Raw genomic sequence first — 19,033 nt, 5'->3', positions numbered from 1 at the left:
GTCGGAGGGGCGGTACTGAGGGAGCGCCGCACTGTCGGAGGGGCAGTACTGAGGGAGCGCCGCACTGTCGGAGGGCCAGTACTGAGGGAGCGCCGCACTGTTGGAGGGGCGGTACTGAGGGAGCGCCGCACTGTCGGAGGGGCGGTACTGAGGGAACGCCGCACTGTCGGAGGGGCGGTACTGAGGGAGCGCCGCACTGTCGGAGGGGCGGTACTGAGGGAACGCCGCACTGTCGGAGGGGCGGAACTGAGAGGGCGCCGCACTGTCGGAGGGGCAGTACTGAGGGAGCGCCGCACTGTCTGAGGTACCGTCTTTCGGGATGAGACGTTAAACCCGAGGCCCCGTCTGCCCTCTCAGGTGGATGTAAAAGATCCCACGGCCACTATTGGAAGAAGAGCAGGGGGGAGTTCTCCCCGGTGTCCTGGGGCCGATATTTATCCCTCAACCAACATCACTAAAAACAGATAATCCGGTCATTTATCACAGTGCTGTTTGTGGGATCTTGCTGTGCGCAAATTGGCTTCCGCGTTTCCCACATTACAACAGTGACCACACTTCAAAAAAAGTCCTTCATTGGCTGTGAAGGGCTTTGGGACGTCCTGAGGTGGGGAAAGGCGCTGGAGAACTGGGAGTCTGTCTTACTTCTGTAGCCCTGGGTTTTTTTTTAAGCTTCACCCGTGAAGTGGAAACATACAGTAGTGGCTTTGTAATCTCTTCTTAAAAGGGGCACGTGTGTGCTGTTGGAGGTGGGGCCCACAGAGTCTCCGCCCCCCCCCCTTTAAATTAAAAATGGAATATTCCTCCCCCTGGTGGCTTAGTGGGGTAACTGCATGGCTGGGTGAGATTAATGGCTTCGGAACATAGGAACAGGAAGAGGCCATTCAGCCCCTCGAGCCTGTTACATTAGGAACAGGAGGAGGCCATTCAGCCCCTCGAGCCTGTTACATTAGGAACAGGAGGAGGCCATTCAGCCCCTCCAGCCTGTTACATTGGGAACAGGAAGAGGCCGTTCAGCCCCTCGAGCCTGTTATATTAGGAACAGGAGGAGGCCGTTCAGCCCCTCAATCCTGTTACATTAGGAACAGGAGGAGCCCATTCAGCCCCATCGAGCCTGTTATATTAGGAACAGGAGGAGCCCATTCAGTCCCATCGAGCTTGTTACATTAGGAACAGGAGGAGGCCATTCAGTCCCTCGAGCCTGTCACATTAGGAACAGGAGGAGGTCATTCAGCCCCCTCGAACCTGTTACATTAGGAACAGGAGGAGGCCATTCAGCCCCTCGTGCCTGTTTCATCAGGAACAGGAGGAGGCCATTCAGCCCCTCGAGCCTGTTTCATCAGGAACAGGAGGAGGCGATTCAGCCCCTCGAGCCTGTTACATTAGGAACAGGAGGAGGCCATTCAGCCCCTCGAGCCTCTTACATCAGGAACATAGGGAGGCCGTTCAGCCCCTCGAGCCTGTTTCATCAGGAACAGGAGGAGGCCATTCAGCGCCTCGAGCCTGTTACATTAGGAACAGGAGGAGGCCATTCAGCCCCTCGAGCCTGTTTCATCAGGAACAGGAGGAGGCCAGTCAGCCCCTCGAGCCTGTTACATTAGGAACAGGGGGAGGCCATTCAACCCCTCGAGCCTGTTACATTAGGAACAGGAGGAGGTCGTTCAGGGGTGGTACTGAGGCAGCGCCGCTCTGTCGGAGGGACCGTACTGAGGGAGCGCCGCACTGTCGGAGGGACCGTACTGAGCGAGCGCCGCACTGTCGGAAGAACCGTACTATGGGAGCGCCGCACTGTCGGAAGAACCGTACTATGGGAGCGCCGCACTGTCGGAGGGGCGGTACTGTGGGAGCGCCGCCCTGTCGGAGGGGCGGTACTGAGGGATCGCCGCACTGTCGGAGGGGCGGTACTGAGGGAGCGCCGCACTGTCGGAAGAACTGTACTATGGTAGCGCCGCACTGTCGGAGGGACCGTACTGTGGGAGCGCCGCACTGTCGGAGGGGCGGTACTGAGGGATCGCCGCACTGTCGGGGGGCGGTACTGAGGGATCGCCGCACTGTCGGAGGGGCGGGTACTGAGGGAGCGCCGCACTGTCGGAGGGGCGGTACTGAGGGAAGCGCCGCACTGTCGGAGGGGCAGTACTGAGGGAGCGCCGCACTGTCGGAGGGGCGTACTGAGGGAGCGCCGCACTGTCGGAGGGGCGGTACTCAGGGAGCGCCGCACTGTCGGAGGGGCGGTACTGAGGGAGCGCCGCACTGTCGGAGGGGTGGTACTGAGGGAGCGCCGCCCTGTAGGAGGGGCGGTACTGAGGGAGCGCCGCACTGTCGGAGGGGTGGTACTGAGGGAGCGCCGCACTGTCGGAGGGGCGGTACTGAGGCAGCTCCGCACTGTCGGCGGGGCGGGTACTGAGGGAGTGCCGCACTGTTGGAGGGGCGGTAATGAGGGAGCGCCGCACTGTCGGAGGGGCGGTACTGAGGGAGCGCCATACTGAGGGAGCGCCGCACTGTCGGAGGGGCGGTACTGAGGGAGCGCCGCACTGTCGGAGGGGCAGTACTGAGTGAGCGCCGCACTGTCGGAGGGGCAGTAGTGAGGGAGTGCAGCACTGTCAGATGGGCGGTACTGAGGGAGTGCCGCACTGTCGGATGGGCGGTACTGAGGGAGCGCCGCACTGTCGGAGGGGCGGTACTGAGGCAGCGCCGCACTGTCGGAGGGACCGTACTGAGGGAGCGCCGCACTGTCGGAGGGACCGTACTGAGCGAGCGCCGCACTGTCGGAAGAACCGTACTATGGGAGCGCCGCACTGTCGGAAGAACCGTACTATGGGAGCGCCGCACTGTCGGAGGGGCGGTACTGTGGGAGCGCCGCACTGTTGGAGGGGCGGTACTGAGGGATCGCCGCACTGTCGGAGGGGCGGTACTGAGGGAGCGCCGCACTGTCGGAGGGGCGGTACTGTGGGAGCGCCGCCCTGTCGGAGGGGCGGTACTGAGGGATCGCCGCACTGTCGGAGGGGCGGTACTGAGGGAGCGCCGCACTGTCGGAGGGGCGGTACTGTGGGAGCGCCGCCCTGTCGGAGGGGCGGTACTGAGGGATCGCCGCACTGTCGGAGGGGCGGTACTGAGGGAGCGCCGCACTGTCGGAGGGGTGGTACTGAGGGAGCGCCGCACTGTCGGAAGAACTGTACTATGGTAGCGCCGCACTGTCGGAGGGACCGTACTGTGGGAGCGCCGCACTGTCGGAGGGGCGGTACTGAGGGATCGCCGCACTGTCGGAGGGGCGGTACTGAGGGATCGCCGCACTGTCGGAGGGGCGGTACTGAGGGAGCGCCGCACTGTCGGAGGGGCGGTACTGAGGGAGCGCCGCACTGTCGGAGGGGCAGTACTGAGGGAGCGCCGCACTGTCGGAGGGGCGGTACTGAGGGAGCGCCGCACTGTCGGAGGGGCGGTACTCAGGGAGCGCCGCACTGTCGGAGGGGCGGTACTGAGGGAGCGCCGCACTGTCGGAGGGGTGGTACTGAGGGAGCGCCGCCCTGTAGGAGGGGCGGTACTGAGGGAGCGCCGCACTGTCGGAGGGGTGGTACTGAGGGAGCGCCGCACTGTCGGAGGGGCGGTACTGAGGGAGCTCCGCACTGTCGGCGGGGCGGTACTGAGGGAGTGCCGCACTGTTGGAGGGGCGGTAATGAGGGAGCGCCGCACTGTCGGAGGGGCGGTACTGAGGGAGCGCCATACTGAGGGAGCGCCGCACTGTCGGAGGGGCGGTACTGAGGGAGCGCCGCACTGTCGGAGGGGCAGTACTGAGTGAGCGCCGCACTGTCGGAGGGGCAGTAGTGAGGGAGTGCAGCACTGTCGGATGGGCGGTACTGAGGGAGCGCCGCACTGTCGGAGGGGCGGTACTGAGGGAGTGCCGCACTGTCGGATGGGCGGTACTGAGGGAGCGCCGCACTGTCGGAGGGGCGGTACTGAGGCAGCGCCGCACTGTCGGAGGGACCGTACTGAGGGAGCGCCGCACTGTCGGAGGGACCGTACTGAGCGAGCGCCGCACTGTCGGAAGAACCGTACTATGGGAGCGCCGTACTGTCGGAAGAACCGTACTATGGGAGCGCCGCACTGTCGGAGGGGCGGTACTGTGGGAGCGCCGCCCTGTCGGAGGGGCGGTACTGAGGGATCGCCGCACTGTCGGAGGGGCGGTACTGAGGGAGCGCTGCACTGTCGGAGGGGTGGTACTGAGGGAGCGCCGCACTGTCGGAGGGGCGGTACTGAGGGAGCGCCGCACTGTCGGAGGGGCGGTACTGAGGGAGCGCCGCACTGTCGGAGGGGCGGTACTGAGGGAGCGCCGCACTGTCGGAGGGGCGGTACTGAGGGAGCGCCGCACTGTTGGAGGGGCAGTACTGAGGGAGCGCCGCACTGTCGGAGGGGCGGTACTGAGGGAGCGCCGCACTGTCGGAGGGGTGGTACTGAGGGAGCGCCACCCTGTCGGAGAGCCGGTACTGAGGGAGCGCCACACTGTCGGAGGGGTGGTACTGAGGGAGCGCCGCACTGTCGGAGGGGCGGTACTGAGGGAGCTCCGCACTGTCGGACTGGGGCCGCACTGTGGAGGCGCCGGTAGCGACTGAGGGAGCCGCATTCGTGCTGTACTGAGGACCGCCCTGACCCGCACTGTCGGAGGGGCGGTACTGAGGGAGCGCCGCACTGTCGGAGGGGCAGTACTGAGGGAGCGCCGCACTGTCAGATGGGCGGTACTGAGGGAGCGCCGCACTGTCGGAGGGGTGGTACTGAGGGAGCGCCGCCCTGTAGGAGGGGCGGTACTGAGGGAGCGCCGCACTGTCGGAGGGGTGGTACTGAGGGAGCGCCGCACTGTCGGAGGGGCGGTACTGAGGGAGCTCCGCACTGTCGGAGGGGCGGTACTGAGGGAGTGCCGCACTGTTGGAGGGGCGGTACTGAGGGAGCGCCGCACTGTCGGAGGGGCGGTACTGAGGGAGCGCCGTACTGAGGGAGCGCCGCACTGTCGGAGGGGCGGTACTGAGGGAGCGCCGCACTGTCGGAGGGGCAGTACTGAGGGAGCGCCGCACTGTCGGAGGGGCAGTAGTGAGGGAGTGCAGCACTGTCAGATGGGCGGTACTGAGGGAGCGCCGCACTGTCGGAGGGGCGGTACTGAGGGAGCGCCGCACTGTCGGAGGGGCGGTACTGAGGGAGTGCCGCACTGTCGGATGGGCGGTACTGAGGGAGCGCCGCACTGTCGGAGGGGCGGTACTGAGGGAGCGCCGCACTGTCGGAGGGGCGGTACTGAGGCAGCGCCGCACTGTCGGAGGGACCGTACTGAGGGAGCGCCGCACTGTCGGAGGGACCGTACTGAGCGAGCGCCGCACTGTCGGAAGAACCGTACTATGGGAGCGCCGCACTGTCGGAGGGGCGGTACTGTGGGAGCGCCGCCCTGTCGGAGGGGCGGTACTGAGGGATCGCCGCACTGTCGGAGGGGCGGTACTGAGGGAGCGCCGCACTGTCGGAGGGGCGGTACTGTGGGAGCGCCGCCCTGTCGGAGGGGCGGTACTGAGGGATCGCCGCACTGTCGGAGGGGCGGTACTGAGGGAGCGCCGCACTGTCGGAGGGGTGGTACTGAGGGAGCGCCGCACTGTCGGAAGAACTGTACTATGGTAGCGCCGCACTGTCGGAGGGACCGTACTGTGGGAGCGCCGCACTGTCGGAGGGGCGGTACTGAGGGATCGCCGCACTGTCGGAGGGGCGGTACTGAGGGATCGCCGCACTGTCGGAGGGGCGGTACTGAGGGAGCGCCGCACTGTCGGAGGGGCGGTACTGAGGGAGCGCCGCACTGTCGGAGGGGCAGTACTGAGGGAGCGCCGCACTGTCGGAGGGGCGGTACTGAGGGAGCGCCGCACTGTCGGAGGGGCAGTACTGAGGGAGCGCCGCACTGTCGGAGGGGCGGTACTGAGGGAGCGCCGCACTGTCGGAGGGGTGGTACTGAGGGAGCGCCACCCTGTCGGAGGGGCGGTACTGAGGGAGCGCCGCACTGTCGGAGGGGTGGTACTGAGGGAGCGCCGCACTGTCGGAGGGGCGGTACTGAGGGAGCTCCGCACTGTCGGAGGGGCGGTACTGAGGGAGTGCCGCACTGTCGGAGGGGCGGTACTGAGGGAGCGCCGTACTGAGGGAGCGCCGCACTGTCGGAGGGGCGGTACTGAGGGAGCGCCGCACTGTCGGAGGGGCGGTACTGAGGGGACGCCGCACTGTCGGAGGGGCGGTACTGAGGGAGCGCCGCACTGTCGGAGGGGCGGTACTGAGGGAGCACCGCACTGTCGGAGGGGCGGTACTGAGGGAGCGCCGCACTGTCGGAGGGGCGGTACTGAGGGGGCGCCGCACTGTCGGAGGGGCGGTACTGAGGGAGCGCCGCACTGTCGGAGGGGCGGTACTGAGGGAGCACCGCACTGTCAGAGGGGCGGTACTGAGGGAGCGTCGCACTGTCGGAGGGGCGGCACTGAGGGAGCGCCGCACTGTCAGAGGGGCGGTACTGAGGGAGCGTCGCACTGTCGGAGGGGCGGCACTGAGGGAGCGCCGCACTGTCAGAGGGGCGGTACTGAGGGAGCGCCGCACTGTCGGAGGGGCGGTACTGAGGGAGTGCCGCACTGTCGGAGGGGCGGTACTGAGGGAGCGCCGCACTGTCGGAGGGGCAGTACTGAGGGAGCGCCGCACTGTCGGAGGGGCAGTACTGAGGGAGCGCCGCACTGTCAGAGGTGCCGTCTTTCAGGATGAGACGTTAAACCCGAGGCCCCCGTCTGCCCTCTCAGGTGGATGTAAAAGATCCCACGGCCACTATTGGAAGAAGAGCAGGGGGGAGTTCTCCCTGGTGTCCTGGGGCCAATATTTATCCCTCAACCAACATCACTAAAAACAGATGATCCGGTCATTTATCACATTGCTGTTTGTGGGATCTTGCTGTGCGCAAATTGGCTGCCGCGTTTCCCACATTACAACAGTGACCACACTTCAAAAAAAGTCCTTCATTGGCTGTGAAGAGCTTTGGGACGTCCTGAGGTGGGGAAAGGCGCTGGAGAACTGGGAGTCTGTCTTACTTCTGTAGCCCTGGTTTTTTTTTAAGCTTCACCCGTGAAGTGGAAACATACAGTAGTGGCTTTGTAATCTCTTCTTAAAAGGGGCACGTGTGTGCTGTTGGAGGTGGAGCCCACAGAGTCTCCGCCCCCCCCTTAAATTAAAAATGGAATATTCCTCCCCCTGGTGGTTTAGTGGGGTAACTGCATGGCAGGGTGAGATTAATGGCTTCGGAACATAGGAACAGGAAGAGGCCATTCAGCCCCTCGAGCCTGTTACATTAGGAACAGGAGGAGGCCATTCAGCCCCTCGAGCCTGTTACATTAGGAAAAGGACGAGGCCATTCAGCCCCCTCGAACCTGTTACATTAGGAACAGGAGGAGGCCGTTCAGTCCCTCGAGCCTGTTGCATTAGGAACAGGAGGAGGCCATTCAGCCCCTCGAGCCTGTTACATTAGGAACAGGAGGAGGCCATTCAGCCTCCTCGAGCCTGTTACATAGGAACAGGAGGAGGCCATTCAGCCCCCTCGAGCCTGTTACATTAGGAACAGGAGGAGGCCATTCAGCCCCCTCGAGCCTTTTACATTAGGAACAGGAGGAGGCCATTCAGTCCCTCGAGCCTGTTACATTAGGAACAGGAGGAGCCCATTCAGCCTCCTCGAGCCTGTTACATTAGGAACAGGAGGAGGCCATTCAGCCCCATCGAGCCTGTTACATTCAGAACAGGAGGAGGCCATTCAGCCCCCCTCGAGCCTGTTACATTAGGAACAGGAGGAGGCCATTCAGCCCCCTCGAGCCTGTTACATTAGGAACAGGAGGAGGCCGTTCAGCCCCCTCGAGCCTGTTACATTAGGAACAGGAGGAGGCCATTCAGCCCCCTCGAGCACGTTACATTAGGAACAGGAGGAGGCCGTTCAGCCCCTCGAGCCTGTTACATTAGGAACAGGAGGAGGCCGTTCAGCCCCTCGAGCCTGTTACATTCGGAACAGGAGGAGGCCATTCAGCCTCCTCGAGCCTGTTACATTAGGAACAGGAGGAGGCCATTCAGCCCCTTGAGCTTGTTACATTATGAACAGGAGAAGCCTGTTCAGCCCCCTCGAGCCTGCTCCATTAGGAACAGGAGGAGGCCATTCAGCCCCTCGAGCCTGTTCCATTAGGAACAGGAGGAGGCCATTCAGTGGCAGTGCTGAGGGAGCGCTGCACTGTTGGAGGGGCAGTACTGAGGGAGCACCGCACTGTCAGAGGGGCGGTACTGAAGGAGCGCCGCGCTGTCGGAGGGGCGGTACTGAGGGAGCGCCGCACTGTCGGAGGGGCAGTACTGAGGGAACGCCGCACTGTTGGAGGGGCAGTACTGAGGGAGCGCCGCACTGTCGGAGGGGCAGTACTGAGGGATTACCGCACTGTCGGAGGGGCAGTACTGAGGGATTACCGCACTGTTGGAGGGGCAGTACTGAGGGAACGCCGCACTGTCGGAGGGGCGGTACTGAGGGAGCTCCGCACTGTCGGAGGGGCAGTACTGAGGGAGCACCGCACTGTCAGAGGGGCGGTACTGAAGGAGCGCCGCGCTGTCGGAGGGGCGGTACTGAGGGAGCGCCGCACTGTCGGAGGGGCAGTACTGAGGGAACGCCGCACTGTTGGAGGGGCAGTACTGAGGGAGCGCCGCACTGTCGGAGGGGCAGTACTGAGGGATTACCGCACTGTCGGAGGGGCAGTACTGAGGGATTACCGCACTGTTGGAGGGGCAGTACTGAGGGAACGCCGCACTGTCGGAGGGGCGGTACTGAGGGAGCTCCGCACTGTCGGAGGGGCAGTACTGAGGGAACGCCGCACTGTCGGAGGGGCGGTACTGAGGGAGCTCCGCACTGTCGGAGGGGCAGTACTGAGGGATTACCGCACTGTTGGAGGGGCAGTACTTAGGGAGCGCCGCAGTGTCGGAGGTGCCGTCTTTCCGGATGCGATGTTAAACCCGAGGCCCCTGTCTGCCCTCTCAGATGGGACGTAAACGATCCCACGGCCACTATTGGAAGAAGAGCAGGGAAGGAATTCTCGATGGTGTCCTGGGGCCAATATTTCTCCCTGAACCAGCATCACTAAAAGATTATCCGGTCATTATCCCATTGCTGTTTGTGGGGGCTTGCTGTGCGCATATTGGCTGCTGCGTTTCCCACATTACAACAGTGACCACACTTCAAAAAAAGTCCTTCATTGGTTGTAAAGTGCATTGGGACATTCTCGGGTCATGCCCCGTGCTATAGAAATCAAAGTCTATCTTTCTTTATATAAATGCATCTCCGCTATTCGCCTCCCTGTGGGAGCGAGTTCCACATTCTCACCTCTCTGGGGAAAGAAGTTTCTCCTGGATTCCCCATTGGATTTATTATTGACGATCTTATATTGACGGCCCCTAGTTGTGGCCTCCCCCCACAAGTGGAGACATCAGCCTAGAAATTCGGTGGCGCCTGGTTTGGGGCGCCAAGCTCGCCTGGGCGTCGGAATCACCGCTCCCGACGGAGCCGCTTGCGCCAGCGCGAAATTCAGTTTCAGCGCCCCAAAGGGAAGCGGGGCGCTGCTCGAGGTGCCCCGCGTCCCGCTTGGGGCGCTGAAACTGAATATCGCGGCGCCACACGCTGCGGCACGGCGCGCTGCGGTACTGCAGCCCTTCCTCCCCTTCTTAAAGGGGAGGGGCCTGCTGCAGCGCGATCTAAGATCGCGAGCGCCGGCAAAAGTGCCCGGCACAGAGTAGAAATGCCGGGCTCTTGGAACACAGCCGGCACTGCCCGGGGCGGGGGGGGAGGCGGTCAGGAAGCCGGGGAGGGCGACGCGAGGAGGTGCTGGCAGGTGGCCAGCGGAAAAAATGGCCACCCCGCACCTCCCCTTTAATTAGCGCCACTGCCGCCGCAGGTCGGCCCCCCTGAACCGGTCGCAGATTGCGACCGGCGTTACAGCGGGGGGGGGGGGGGCGCGACCCAATATCGCGTTCGGGGTGGTAGCGGGGCGCTACACACACCGATTACATCATCGGTGGCGGCGCAGCGCTACAGGCTAACGTCGCCATTAGCGCCCCGCTAAATTTCGCAGGGGGCGCGGCCAGTGGCGCTAAAGCCACTAAGTGCCCTCTTTGGGCGCTAACTGGTGGCATAGCCCACCGAATTTCTAGGCCATCTTCTCCACGTCTACCCTATCGAAACCCCTTCATAATCTTAAAGACCTCTATCAGGTCACCCCTCGGCCTTCTCTGTTCCAGAGACGAGCCCCAGAAAAGTTTGCAGGGGGGAGTGGGACTAATTGGAGAGCTCGTTCAAAGAGCCGGCGCAGACACGATGGGCCGAATGGCCTCCTCCTGTGCCCTACGATTCTAGGCTTCGATGAGTCCGGATCCAAATCCAATTCCGTTAAACAGTGAGGCTGTTCCGAGCTTTAGTCTACAGGGTCCATGACTAACCGCTCCCTTTGCATGCCATGCCTCTTTACATCCTAATACCATTGCCGCTGGACTCCAGCGGGCTTCCTCTCGGGGGGTCCCGCCTACTGGCGCACAGCACTCGAAGGCATTTCTGCGGAATTCTGGACCTGCGTAAACACAAGGTGGGTTCCCTACGTACTTGGCAAGGAAATGTCTCTGGCATTGTGTCCGGTCATGGCTGACTTTGTTTCTGTGCGTGAACCGTAGGGGTGCAAAGGCAGGGATTCCCCAAGTACGCGGCTGAATTGGCTGTCAGGTCGCTGGCTCACCGTTTATAATGGAGTTCAGCCGCTGCCCTTCAGTGACCGTCTCCCTGTCCATTCCGCCATCCCCCTGTCTCTCCGTCTCTCTCTCTCTCTCTCTCTCTCTCTGTCTCTCTCTCTGTCTCTCTCTCTCTCTCTCTGTCTCTCTCTCTCTGTCTCTCTCTCTGTCTCTCTCTCTGTCTCTGTCTCTGTCTCTGTCTCTCTCTCTCTTTCTCACTCTCTCACTGTCTCCGTCTCTCTCTGTCTCTCTCTCTCTCACTCTGTCTCCGTCTCTCTCTCTGTCTGTCTCTCTCACTCTGTCTCTCTCACTCTCTCTGTCTCTCTCTTTCTCTCTGTCTCTCTCTCTGTCTCTCCATCTCTCTTCCTCTCTCTGTCTCTCTCCCTCACTCTCTCTCTCTTGCTCTCGCTCTCGCTCTCGCTCTCTCTGTCTCTGTCTCTCTCTCTCTCTCTGTGTCTCTGTCTCTCTCTCTGTCTCTCTCTCTCTCTCTCTCTCCCTCTCTCTGTCTCTCTGTCTCTCTCTCTCTGTCTCTCTCTCTGTCTCTCTCTGTCTGTCTGTCTGTCTGTCTCTCTCTCTCTGTCTCTCCCCCCTCTGTCTGTCTCTCTCTCTCTCTCTCCCTCTCTCTCCCTCTCTGTCTCTCTCTGTCTTTCTCTCTGTCTCTCTCTCTGTCTCTCTGTCTCTCTCTCTCTCTCTCTCCCCCCCCCCCCCCCCCCACACCCCCGCCCTGCTTAGAGGCAATTCCCCGATCCGGCCCTCGGCCTGGTTTAATTTGCCCTCAGGAAGTGCGCAACACTGAATTTCGAATCAATTGGCCATGGGCTAGTTGCCCTGAGGATATTTAAGAGTGGGAGGGTGTGGGCCAGGAGTCACGTGCGGACCCAGACTGGGTAAGGTCGGCAGGTTCCCTTCCCGGACAGACATTGGCGAACCGGTTGGAGTTTTTTTCCGAGGATCTGGAAGATTCCCTTCCCTCCGGTGGCAATCCGCCAATTGTCACTATTTCGCATCCCGAGATTTGAACACACAGCCGCATTGCCCGTATTTTTAAAGTCGTTCTCGGGATCCAAAAGCAGGGAGGTTGTGCTTGAACTGTAGAAAACACTAGTTAGGCCGCAGCTAGAGTACTGCGTGCAGTTCTGGTCACCACATTACAGGAAGGATGTGATCGCACTCGAGATGGTGCAGAGGAGGTTTACGAGAATGTTGCAGCGACTGGGGAATATTAGCGATGAGGAAAGATTGGAGAGGCCGGGGTTGTTTTCTCTGGAACAGAGGAGGCTGAGGGGAGATTTAATCGAGGTGTATAAAATGATGAGTGGCCCTGGATAGAGTGGATAGGAAGGACCTATTTCCCTGAGCAGAGGGGTCAATAACCAGGGGGGCAGAGATTTAAAGTCATTGGGAGAAGGATTAGAGGGGAGTTGAGGAGAACTTTCTTCACCCAGAGGGTGGTGGGGGTCTGGAACTCACTGCCTGAAAGGGTGGTCGAGGCAGAAACCCTCATCACATTTAAAAAGTACTTGGATACGCACTCGAAGCGCCGTAACCTACAGGGCTACGGACCGAGAGCTGGACAGTGGGATTGGGCCGGAGAGCTCTTTGTCGGCCCGCACGGACACGATGGGCCGAACGGCCTCCTTCTGTGCCGTAAATGTCGATGATTCGATGTGGGCTTCGCTGGCAAGGCCGGCGCTCATTGCCCGCCTCTATTCCGGGATCATACGCACTCCTACAGGTGGAGTCGCACGAGCCATTATCGCCTTTATTGGCTGCAGTGCTGAGTTCCGTCATCTTCTAAGGTCTCCAGTGGCGTACCGCAGGGATCGGTGCTGGGTCCCTTTGCTGTTTGCAGTGTACATTAATGATTTAGATATGAATGTTAGAAACATAGAAACATAGAAGATAGGAGCAGGAGTAGGCCATTCGGCCCCTCGAGCCTGCTCCGCCATTTAATGAGATCATGGCTGATCATCCAAACTCAGTACCCTGTCCCTGCCTTCTCCCCATATCCCTTGATCCCTTTAGCCTTAAGAAATATATCTAACTCCTTCTTGAATATGTTTAATGAATTGGCCTCCACTGCCTTCTGTGATAGAGAATTCCACAGGTTCACCACTCTCTGGGTGAAGGAATTCCTCCTCATCTCTGTCCTAAATGGCTTACCCCTTATCCTTAGACTGTGACCCCTGGTTCTGGACTCCCCCGCCATCGGGAACATCCTTCCTGCATCTAGTCTGTCTCGTCCTGTCAGAATTTTATAAGTTTCAATGAGATCCCCTCTCATTCTTCTAAACTCCAGCCCAATCAACCCAATCTCTCCTCATACGTCATTCCTGCCATCCCAGGTATCAGCCTGGTGAATCTTCGCTGAACTCATTCCATGGCAAGAACATCCTTCCTCAGATAAGGCGACCAAAACTGCACCCAATACTCAAGGTGTGGTCTCACCAAGGCCCTGTACAACTGTAGCAAGACATCCTTGTTCCTGTACTCGAACCCTCTCGCTACGAAGGCCAACATACCATTTGCCTTCTTAACCGCCTGCCGCACCTGCATGCTTACCTTCAGCGACTGGTGCACAAGGACACCCAGGTCTCGTTGCACTTCCCCTTCTCCCAATCTATTGCCATTCAGATAATAATCTGCCTTCCTGTTTTTGCCACCAAAGTGGATAACCTCGCATTTATCCACGTTATATTGCATCTGCCATGCTTCTGCCTGAGGTATGATCAGTAAGTTTGCAGATGACACGAAAATTGGTGGAGTGGTAAATAGCGAGGAGGGAAGCCTCAGGCTACAGGACGATATAGACGGGTTGGTCAGATGGGCAGAACAGTGGCAAATGGAATTTAACCCTGAAAAGTGTGAGGTGATGCATTTTGGGAGGACTAACAAGGCAAGACAATACACAATGAATGGTGGGACCCTAGGAAGGACAGAGGATCAGAGGGACCTTGGTGTGCATGTACATAGATCCCTGAAGGCAGCAGGACAGGTAGATAAGGTGGTTAAAAAGGCATATGGGATACTTGCCTTCATTAGCCGAGGCATAGAATATAAGAGCAGGGAGGTTATGATGGAGCTGTACAAAACGCTAGTTAGGCCACAGCTGGAATACTGTGTGCAGTTCTGGTCGCCACACTATAGGAAGGATGTGATTGCATTGGAGAGGGTGCAGAGGAGATTCCCCAGGATGTTACCTGGGCTGGAGCGCTTCAGCTATGAAGAGAGACTGGACAGGCTGGGGTTGCTTTCCTTGGAGCAGAGAAGGCTGAGGGGGGACCTGATTGAGGTGTACAAAATTATGAGGGGCATAGATAGGGTAGATAGAAAGGAACTTTTCCCCTTAGTAGAAGGGTCAATAACCAGGGGGCATAGTTTCAAGGTAAGGGGCAGGAGGTTTAGAGGGGATTTGAGGAAAAACTTTTTCACCCAGAGGGTGGTTGGAATCTGGAACTCACTGCCTGAAAGAGTGGTAGAGGCAGGAACCCTCAACAACATTCAAGAAGCATTTAGATGAGCACTTGAAACGCCATAGCATACAAGGCTACGGACCAAGTGCTGGAAAATGGGATTAGAATAGACAGGGCTCGATGGCCGGCGCGGACACGATGGGCCGAAGGGCCTCTTTCTGTGCTGTATAACTATGACTCTCCTCAAAGCAAGAGTTCGGAGCTGGAGCAGGAAGGCTTGGGGTGAGGACATGGAGGGTCAGGTCATGGGGGAGTCGGGTCATGGGAGGGGGAGTCAGATCATAGGTTGTAGGAGGGAGGGAAGAGCGAGGGCAGGGGAGGAGGTCTATAGCAGACAATCGAATCCGTTAACAAGCACTTGTCTCAGGTCGCATCCCCCAGTGTGGATCAAGGGGAACAAGTAGATGTAGTGTATTTAGATTTACAGAAGGCATTCGCTAAGCTGCCACATAAAAGGTTACTGCACAAGATAAGAGCTCACGGGGTTGGGGGGTAATATATTAGCATGGATAGAGGATTGGCTAACTAACAGAAAACAGGGAGTCGGGATAAATGGGTCATTTTCAGATTGGCAAACTGTAACTAGTGGGGTGCCACAGGGATCAGTGCTGGGGCCTCAACTATTTACAATCTATATTAATGACTTGGATGAAGGGACCGAGTGTAATGTAGACAAATTTGCTGATGATACAAAGATAGGTGGGTTAGCAAGTTGTGAGGAGGACACAAAGTCTGCAAAGGGATATAGACAGGTTAAGTGAGTGGGCAAAAATTTGGCAGATGGAGTATAATGTGGGAAAATGTGAGGTTATCCACTTTGGTAGGAAAAATAAAAAAGCAAAATATTATTTAAATGGGGAGAGACTACAGAACGCTGCGGTACAGAGGGATCTGGGGGTCCTTGTGCATGAAACACAAAAACTTAGCATGCAGGTACAGCAAGTAATTAGGATGGTTAATGGAATGTTGGCCTTTATTGCAAGGGGGATGGAGTATAAAATTAGGGAAGTCCTGCTACAACTGTACAGGGCGTTGGTGAGACCACACCTGGAGTACTGCGTACAGTTTTGGTCTCCGTATTTAAAGAAGGATATACTTGCATTGGAGGCAGTTCAGAGAAGGTTCACGAGGTTGATTCCTGAGATGAAGGGGTTGACTTATGAGGAAAGGTTGAGCAGGTTGGGTCTATATTTGTTGGAGTTTGGAAGAATGATTCAGATTCAGATTAGATTTATTTGCCATATGTAACAAGTACAATGGAATGCTTGTTCCCCGTCGGGACGCGTCAGCTATACATACAGCGCCGCGTTCAGAGTCAATACAATGGCTTCCCGTGGCAGTGGGAGCACGATGTCCCTCAGCCGCTCCGTCCTCCTCGTCACCACGGCCTCCTCCTCACTGTTGCCGGCTCCACGTGTGGTGGCCTGCTTCTCCCGCTCCGGGCCACCATGTCCGGCTCCCCTCCTCCCATCCGGACTGCGAGTTACCCGACATGGAGCTGCCGGCCGACGTGCTGCAGCGTGTCGCGAGTCTGCTGCCACTGCTCGTTGCGCTGCGCTCCTCCGCCCAACTCGCCGAACACATCGTCGGGATGTGAATGCTCCAATGTGGCCTCCTCTTCACCGTCGCCGGCTCCACGGCCCGGGGCTTACTTCTCTCTCTTCACGGGTCGGCCTCTGGCCGCCATGCTCGGCTCCCCTCCTCCCAGTCGGAATTCCTTCCCGCCGAGGAGCTGCCGGCCAATTAGCTCCAGCGGGTCGGCTTGTCTGCTGCTGCTGCTGTTCGCCGCGCTGCGCTGCCTCTGCCCGACTCGCCGAGCACCTCGCTCCGGTTGCGGGAGCGAGCGGCGAGAGCTGGCCGCCCGAAACAGGGAGAGCGCGCTCAGCACCGGACCGTCACGGCCGCCATCTTGACTTGAGAGGGGATCTTATTGAAACATACAAGTGGGGGCTCAACAGGGTAGATGTAGAGAGGATGTTTCCCCTCGTGGGGGAATCTAGAACTACCCCCCCATCCCTGCGTGCTCCGTGCTCACTTAAATAGGGTGGGGAGGTCAAGGGTCCTGTGGCCAAATCTCATGGGAGACGGGGTCGGAGAAGATGCCCCCAAGAGTGCTCTGAGAGTGAGGGCTTCCGCGACCCACGCTCCATTTCTCCTCTTCCTCTCTCACTCTACCTGCTTACTTGCCTTGGATGAGTTGCAGCTCCGACAACACTCGAGAAGCTCGACACCATCCAGGACAAAGCAGCCCGCTTGATCGGCACTCCATCCACCACCTTAAACATTCACTCCCTCCACCACCGGCGCACCGTGGCTGCAGGGTGGACCATCTACAAGATGCGCTGCAGCAACTCGCCAAGGCTTCTTCGGCAGCACCTCCCAAACCCGCGACCTCTTCCACTTAGAAGGACGAGGGCAGCAGGCGCGCGGGAACACCACCACCTCCACAACAACAACTTGTATTTATATAGCGCCTTTAACGTAGTAAAACATCCCAAGGCGCTGCACAGGAGTATTAAAAGACAAAAAATTTGACAGCGAGCCACATAAGGAGATATTAGGGACAAGTGACCAAAAGCTGGGTCAAAGAGGTCAGTTTTAAGGAGCATCTTAAAGGAGGAGAGAGGCGGAGATATTTAGGGAGAGAATTCCAGAGCTCGGGGGCCCTGGCGCGGTCGCCAATGGTGGAGTGACGGAAATCGGGGGATGCGCGAGAGGCCAGAATTGGAGGAGCGCAGAGATCTCGGAGGGTTGGAGGAGGTTACAGCGACAGGGAGAGGGGGGCGAGGAGGCCATGGAGGGATTTGAAAACAAGGATATTCAAGAAGGAGTTGGATATATTTCTTAAGACTAAAGGGATCAAGGGATATGGGGAGAAAGCAGGGACAGGGTACTGAATTTGGATGATCAGCCATGATCGCATTGAATGGCGGAGCGGGATCGAGGGGCCGAATGGCCCACTCCTGCTCCTATCTTCTATGTTTCTATGCAAGGAGGAGAATTTTGACATCGAGGCGTTGCAGGACCGGGAGCCAATGTAGGTCAGCGAGCACTGGGTGGGTGATGGGCGATCGGGACTCGGGGCGAGTTAGGACACGGGGCAGCAGAGTTTTAGATGAGCTGATGGTTACGGAGGGTGGAAGGTGCGAGGCCGGCCAGGAGAGCTTCACCTCCAAGTTCCACCGCCAAGACACACACCAGCAGCACTGCCTTGGAGATATAATCGGCCGTTCCTTCATCGTCGCTGGGTCAAAATCCCAGAGCTCCCTCCCTAACAGCGCTGTGGGAGTACCTTCACCACACGGACTGCAGCGGTTCAAGAAGGAGGTTGACCACCACCACCTTCTCAAGGGGCGATTAGGGAGTGGGCAACAAACGCCGGCCTTGCCAGTGACGCCCACATCCCGTGAATAAATAATAAAAAACAAACAGTCATTTTCAGGAAGTAGTTGCAATCCATATCGTTACGCGGGTCAAAAGGCTCCTGTGGTTGTATTATTTCTTTTGCAATAACCAGATCGCAGTTACGCTGCGATGCCCTCGGTTGAGGATCGTACGACCTCCTAAAGCAGAGCCCGCCGCCGTTCCAACGCTCCCGAAGAAGGCCATGCTCTGAACAGGGCCGAAGAAACTGAGGTAAGTGCCTCAAAATATTTGGGCGGCGAGGCTGTAAGAAAAAATGTTTTATGAAAAGAGGACAGAACCCCCATTTCTCCAGCGCATTTCACCACCTCAGGACTGCCCGGAGCCCTTCACAGCCAATGACGGACTTACTTTTTGAAGTGTGGTCACTGTTGTAATGTAGGAAACGCAGCCACCAAATTGCGCACAGCAAGCTCCCACAAACAGCAATGTGTGAAATGACCGGTTCATCTGTTTTTTAGTGATGTTAGTTGAGGGATAAATATTGGCCCCAGGACACTGGGGAGAACTCCCCCCTGCTCTTCTTCCAATAGTGGCCGTGGGATCTTTTACATCCACCTGAGAGGGCAGACGGGGCCTTGGGTTTAACGTCTCATCCCAAAAGACGGCACCTCCGACATTACTGAGGGAGCGCTGCACTGTCGGAGGGGCAGTACTGAGGGAGCGCCGCACTGTCGGGGGGGCGGTACTGAGGGAGCGCCGCACTGTCGGAGGGGCAGTACTGAGGGAGCACCGCACTGTCGGAGGGGCGGTACTGAGGGAGCGCCGCACTGTCGGGGGGGCGGTAATGAGGGAGCGCCGCACTGTCGGAGGGATAGTACTGAGGGAGTGCCCCACTGTCGGAGGGGCAGTACTGAGGGTGCGCCGCACTGTCGGAGGGGCGGTACTGAGGGAGCGCCGCACTGTTGGGGGGGCGGTACTGAGGTAGCGCCGCACTGTCGGAGGGGCAGTTCTGAGGGAGCGCCGCACTGTCGGAGGGGCAGCTCTGAGGGAGCGCCGCACTGTCGGAGGGGCAGTTCTGAGGGAGTGCCGCACTGTCGGAGGGGCAGTACTGAGGGAGCGCCGCACTGTCGGAGGGGTAGTACTGAGGGAGCGCCGTACTGTCGGAGGGGCGGTACTGAGGGAGCGCCGCAATGTCGGAGGGGCAGCACTGAGGAAGCGCAGCTCTGTCAGAGGGGCAGTACTGAGGGAGCGCCGCACTGTTGGAGGGGCATTACTGAGGGAGCGCCACACAGTCGGAGGGGCAGTACTGTGGGAGCACAGCTCTGTCAGAGGCGCAGTACTGAGGGAGCGCCGCACTGTCGGAGGGGTGGTACTGAGGGAGCACTGCACTGTCGGAGGGGCGGAACTGAGGGAGCGCCGCACTG

At 59.1% G+C, this 19,033-nt stretch overlaps 1 protein-coding gene across 1 annotated transcript in view; it reads left to right on the top strand.

Annotated features, from left to right (window-relative positions):
• Window positions 1-17,723: 17,723 nt before the first annotated feature.
• Window positions 17,724-19,033, top strand: part of LOC147086800 (C3a anaphylatoxin chemotactic receptor-like) — a 30,774-nt gene continuing 29,464 nt past the window's right edge. The window contains exon 1 of the mRNA XM_085978383.1: window positions 17,724-17,879. The gene's annotated coding sequence lies outside the window, so the exon portion shown is untranslated. The remainder of the gene's footprint in view (window positions 17,880-19,033) is intronic.

This window comes from Somniosus microcephalus, unplaced genomic scaffold (genome assembly GCF_052327205.1).
Source record: "Somniosus microcephalus isolate GS21.2 unplaced genomic scaffold, FLI_Smic_1.0 unresolved_chr7, whole genome shotgun sequence".
NCBI classification, from domain to species: Eukaryota; Metazoa; Chordata; class Chondrichthyes; order Squaliformes; family Somniosidae; genus Somniosus; species Somniosus microcephalus.
The sequence above is the reverse complement of the archived record's forward strand: the minus strand, read 5'-3'. Positions and strand labels throughout refer to the sequence as shown.